The sequence below is a fragment of the Podarcis filfolensis genome (genome assembly GCF_964270895.1).
Source record: "Podarcis filfolensis genome assembly, chromosome: 6".
NCBI classification, from domain to species: domain Eukaryota; kingdom Metazoa; phylum Chordata; class Lepidosauria; order Squamata; family Lacertidae; genus Podarcis; species Podarcis filfolensis.
Genome location: NC_139609.1, coordinates 28,867,078 through 28,873,077, shown reverse-complemented (window position 1 = coordinate 28,873,077; position 6,000 = coordinate 28,867,078). Strand labels below are relative to the sequence as shown.

General features: G+C 47.9%; 1 protein-coding gene and 1 long non-coding RNA gene across 2 annotated transcripts in view; both read left to right on the top strand.

The window, feature by feature from the left end:
- Positions 1-3,805: 3,805 nt before the first annotated feature.
- The window catches only part of LRRC8C (leucine rich repeat containing 8 VRAC subunit C), a 36,774-nt gene continuing 34,579 nt past the window's right edge, over positions 3,806-6,000 (top strand). Inside the window, exon 1 of the mRNA XM_083620635.1 lies at positions 3,806-3,944. The gene's annotated coding sequence lies outside the window, so the exon portion shown is untranslated. The remainder of the gene's footprint in view (positions 3,945-6,000) is intronic.
- Positions 5,273-6,000, top strand: part of LOC310765619 — a 38,660-nt gene continuing 37,932 nt past the window's right edge. Inside the window, exon 1 of the long non-coding RNA XR_014549682.1 lies at positions 5,273-5,399. This is a non-coding gene — a long non-coding RNA (uncharacterized lncRNA). The remainder of the gene's footprint in view (positions 5,400-6,000) is intronic.

Genomic DNA, 6,000 nt, shown 5'->3' with positions numbered 1-6,000 from the left:
GACTGGCCCAAGGTCACCCAGCAGCTGCATGTGGAGGAGCAGAGACGCGAACCCGGTTCACCAGATTACGAGTCAACTGCTCTTAACCACTACACCACAGATGGCTATCATATATCCTCTCAGACTCCTCTTTTCCAGGCTAAACATACCCAGTTCCTTCAAGCGCTCCCCATAAGGCTTAGTATCCAGACCCCTTGATCATCTTGGTTGCCCTCCTCTGCACACGTTCCAGCTTGTCAACATCCTTCTTAAACTGTGGTGGTCAGAATTGGACAGAGTATTCCAGGTGTGGTCTGACCAAGGCAGAATAGAGTGGTACCATTACTTCCATTCATCTGGATACTATACTTCTGTTGATACAGCCTAGAATAGCTGCATCAAGCAAGCCTATCCCAGATCTTCCACATCACATCCAGTTTCTCCCCGAGTTTTCAGAATTTCAGAATTTGTCTGGGTTTTATGAATGCTCATATGCACAAAGGCTGCTTGACCTGTGCTTGTATCGCAGCTTTTGCATCACGAACACGTTCTTCTCTATCAAGGCGAAACACCGAGTGTCCTGGAGGCATCTAAGGTCAGGCCACTGGCACCAGCTGGACTTTACTGTCAGCAGGTGATTGGCACTGAAGTGTGTTCATGTCAGACAATTTTGTCTACCTGGTTTCCACCATAACCAGCAACCTCCCCATTGACACTGAGTCGGACAAGCGTGTTGGCAAGGCTGCCAGGGCAATGGCTCACCTCTCCAAAAAGGTATGGGAGAATGTGATGGTAGCATCCAATACCAAGATGAAGGTCTACCAGGCTTGCGTGATGAGCATGCTGCTTTATGGAAGTGAGTTGTGGGCAACTTCAAACCGCCAGGAGCAATGCCTCCATACCTTCTACATGAACTGCATCAGGAAGATTTTGGGCATCACATGACAGGACAGTCTCAAACAAAGATGTGCTCTTCCAGGCCCACATTCCCAGCTTGTGTGCACTCCTGTCTCAATGATGTCTACACTGGCTTGCTCACGTCCACAGAATGAAAGATGGCAGGATCCCCAAGGACGTGCTGTACAGGGAGCTGACTTCAGGCACCAGGCCTGTTGCCAGATATCTGTGTTATGAAGACTCAGCAAATGACCAAAATAATTCATTGAATTATGGGTCCAAATGACTGGATATGTTTTCTTTGTATTGATTTGCAACACGGGTAAATTATACATAAAATAAAGAAGAACAAAATAATATTGTTCATTTGGCCGTGATCTAGAAACACTGGAAAATGGTGGAAATACATGGAGCGTTGTAGCAAATATGCAATCATAAGGCAATATTTACATGTGACTTTGAAATACGGGATTTGTTCTCTAAAAGCAGATTACTTATTTCAAAGCTTAAGATCTTTTTAAGATTATGGGGATTAACTTTTTTCAGTTTAATGCCGAATCTCCCCATTTATCAAAGCACGGACAAAATCTTTTGCTTGATGAATTGCAGAAGCAGTGATGAAAGGGCTATAAATGAAAGACTCGCACAGATTATATATATTTTCAGAACACGGGAAAGGCATGCACAGATTTTCCCTCTTCCCAGAACATTGACATTGGAACATTTCCCTCTCCCAAGATACTCTGGAGCTGACCTAAAGTTGCCCTTCTCTTACTGTGGAATTTCAAAGGGATATTCCAGTGTGAAACTGCCGAGTTAAAATGTATCAAGGGATTTTATTTGTCTCTGGGGCATGAATAAAGATATTAAGGCTTCTTGTCACTCTGCAGGTGTTAAGTTACTTAGCAGTATTAGGGTGACTGCTAAGACTATTCCTGTGAAGAGTGACTTAACTGATTTGTAACAGAATGTACCGTATTTTTTGCTCTATAAGACTCACTTTTCCCTTCCTAAAAAGTAAGGGGAAATGTGTGTGCATCTTATGGAGCAAGTGGAGGCTGCGCAGCTATCCCAGAAGCCAGAACAGCAAGAGGGATTGCAGCTTTCACTGCGCAGCGATCCCTCTTGCTGTTCTGGCGTCTGAGATTCAGAATATTTTTTTTCTTGCTTTCCTCCTCCAAAAACTAGGTGCGTCTTGTGGTCTGGTGCGTCTTATAGAGCGAAAAATACGGTAATTTCTGTAGTTCCATCACCATTTGGCCTGGCTGTTCATACTCCCCACCCACCCCAAATGAATATATACCCACCAACTAAGGATAGCCACTTTATGTATCTGATGAAGTGGACTCCATGCTTTGGGTGGAAAGAAAAGGACAAATAAAAAGAGAACAAATTGTGACGATCACATGTATGTTCACTACTTACCAGCATGGGAAACTGTTCTTGCCATCTGTTAGTTTATGGAGAAGGAAAGTGTGGCATGTTAGGTTGAATGAATAACATCACCATCTATAAACATTTATAGGGAGGAAGAAATCTCAAATAACCTTGGGGGAAATTGGATTTTATTTATTCAATTTCGAAATCAATCAAGCCCTAGAGAATCAGTATTGGTGGGCATTTGGACTATTCCATAAATTCATTTTATATAATATGGAGAAATAGGCTCCAATCTGAAATATGTTTAAGTCAATGGCCTTTTTAAAATATGTCCCAGTTAGGCTTTTGGTTTGTGTATGGGTGGGTGGAGATTTTAAGAGAGGCATGATTTGAAGTGCTATTGAAACCACGAAAAAAGTGAGTATCACGGGCAAGAAGAGGGCAAGAGCATTTCTGTGCCACTGGGAGTCTGTCTTAGTCATGGACGTAGCCAGGATTTCTTTGAGGGGGGCAAAAAATTGCTTAGCTTTTTTTTAGATCACCCCTTAAAGTTGTTGATCTTTTTTGGGAAAACATGAGTAAAAAATACCCACCAGAACCTCAGTTAATTGAGTACTTTCCATGCTCCTAGTCATACTTTTTCAGATTGTAGCATTTTGGTTTTTGGTTTTTTAAAAAATATATATAACAAAAACCATGTCACACTAAACCATGGCTTAGCAGAAATGATCCAATCAGCACTTGAACTCCAGTCCTGTTCTTGACTCCTCAAAAGATTCCATCAACAGTGTCTCTGAAAAAATGTACACATCACTTCCGAAGGCAGGCGATCTAATGTCAGTGTACCGGAAGAAGCAAAGATCATCAGTGTCAAAGCATTGATTCTTCAACATAAACTTTGTTGGACTAGTCATGTTGTGCGGATGCCTGATTATCCTCTTCCAAAGCAACTATTCTATTCTGAACTAAAAAATGGAGAGTGTAATGCTGGTGGTCAACAAAAGAGGTTTAAAGACTCTCTCAAGGTAAATGTAAAAAAAAAAAAAAAAAAAAGGAGTATCAACAGGACAATTGGGAAACACTGGCCTGAGAGCGCTCCAGTTGGAGGAAAGCCTTTACCAAAGGTGTCATGGACTTTGAAGAAGCACAGAGTCCTGAAAGGGAGAAACGTGCTAAGAGGCAAATCCACACCGTGATCAACTCCTGCCCAGAAACCGATGTCCCCACTGTGGAAGGACGTGCGGGTCCAGAATTGGCCTCCACAATCACTTAGGACTTACTGTTAAGACCGTGTCCATGGAAGACAATCTTACTAAGGTGATTGCCAAAGAAGAAGACATGGGCTAAGCCAGGTGGCGTCTCGGCGTACCCTCGCCGCCTACCCCTCTCCCTCCTTGCGCGCCAGCCTGCTGGCTGGGGGGAGCCACGTGCGCGCGCCGGCGTCGGAGCAGGGCGCGGCCCGGAGGTGGCGGCCCGCGGCAGCAGCAGTGGGCGGAGAGAGCGGCTGTTGGAGGAGGAGGAGACGGAGGAGGGACGCGCGGGGACAGCGGCCTCGGCACTCTCGGCGCGGATCCTGGTGGGGAGCATCGGCAGCGCCGCCGCCGCCGCCGCGCTCGGCAATGGAGGAAGAGGACGCCACCGCCCTCCGCCCGTGATCCGTCCCCGCCACGATCTCTGTCCCCACCGAGGTGAGCGAGGATGGAGCCGCCACGGCGCGCCCCTTTCCCCTGGAGCGCCCTCTCTTTTTCCTTCAGCCTTTGGAAATGAAATTGGGAATTGGGGATGGAGGGTAGAGCCGCCTCCAGGCGGCGATGGGGAAATAGCGGGGAGACTCTCCAAGCAGTGAGGAGGGGTGTGTGGATCGGGGTCCGTCCAAGCGCGCGCTGGAATACCTCGGGGTGGATTTGAGGTTTTTCCTTCCCCAGAGTGGCTCCGGGGAGTTGCTGTGTGGCCATGCAGCGTGCATGAAATTTGTGGGTGCTCGGCCCCTTCATGGGGAATTTTGTGGGTGCTCGGGCACCCAGGGCCCCAGGGAGTTGGCACCTATGGGAGGGTGGTGGATAAGGGTATCATACCTCGGGGTGGATTTGGGGCGCCGTCCAATACTCGCCTCCTGCTCACACCCTAGTCTTTCCGTCCCCAGAGTAGGATCCTGCCCCCTTTGGGGCCAGAACCGGACTAGGAAGGAAGACGGAGGGAAAAACGTGGCTCCGGAGAGTTGCTATATGGCCCCAAGCGGGCTCGCCCTCCGCCCCGTCTGGCTGCTCCGGACGCGCCAAGCCAGGAGCCTGGTGCTTCTGCGCCTCTGCAGGAGAACAGGAGCGAGCCGTTAGTCGCCTTCCCCGCCGCGCTCTGTCCTCGCCGGCTTCCTGCGTGGAGCCACCGCCTGCATCTCTTTCTCTCTCTGGGGAAAGTTGTGGCTTCCTCCAAAACAAATCCCCGCCGCGTCTCAACTCGAGCTGGACTCCCTTTGTTTGTTCCCGCACGGCTTGAGGACGTGTGGAAAAGTTGACAACGGGAAGCGCCTCCCTCCCTTTCTCAGACGGGACCCTGCCGTCGTTTGGGGAGCCAGCTTCGCGTTGCCTCTTCCTAGGCAGCCTCTTAGAGGGCGAAGGCGGAGCGCGCAAAGGAAACCAGCGGCAGTTTCAGGACTGGCTGGCTGAAGAATTTAGATCGACAGTTTAGTGAAGGTGGAGGGGACTCACCAAGGCTGTGATATGCAGTCAGTTTTGCGTTACTGCCAATCAGGGATGGAGAAGTTGTGGTCCTCCAGAGATTGATGGACTCCAACTTCCATCCAGCGTTCGAAACTCCCATTGTTCTAGGCTGCTTTGCGACAGGGAATTTTGTTAATGCGAGCAGTTTCTGAGCTATGAGCACAGTACCACGCCTAAGATTTCAGATTAAAACTGCAGAGTGGAAGGAAAGGAGGACCTTTTTCTGCCTCCCCACTTCTAGCTACTCTCTGAAGACGAGAAGAGACCCTCTTAAGAATATTAGGGGGGTGGCAAGGGGAAGGATTTGACCCCATGAAAAATGAACACAAGATTTTAGCTGCAGTTCATTCATTTTCAGCTTTGTATTCTTGCTATAAAAAAGCGCGCCCAGACATACCGTTGTTGCGCCCATAACCTCGGTTTAAGGTGCCATTTAGCTCCTAGCTAAATGAATGAGATATGAATCTCAGTTTCTAACACTGGTTCCATCAGCCCCAGCCAACATAAGCAGTGGTCATGGATGGTGGAAGTTGCAGTCTGAGAACGTATGGAGAACGTATGGAGATCTACTGCTCTAGAGGCAATTTAGTGGCTGAGAAACTCTTCCAGGTGACCAGAGCTTCTTTTCTTTTGCAAAAGTGGTGGTTCTTCTCTGTCTGGCTATTCATGTACCATAGCCAGCTGTTGTAAGTTATATGTGGGGGGGGGGTTCCCTTGTTTTGTAGGCCAGTAATTGTTCCAGACGTATTTGCAAGGGTCACAACCTGGCAGCTAAATTCTGCTTAAACACCCCACACTCTGTGGTTCTAAACTTGAATACTTGGGAGTAAGGCCTGTCAGACTTATTTGATCATACTTTTGAGTAGGCGTTTACAAGAGTGTACTGGCAGATTTCCTCTGCAGTCCTGAAACTCTTGATTTTAGCCATCTTGATTACATACTGCAATATCTGAAAGACGTCCTCATCTTTCAAGAGACTGCTTTGTTTATGTGGTTGCCCAATTAGTGAGAAGAGGCAACCATAATG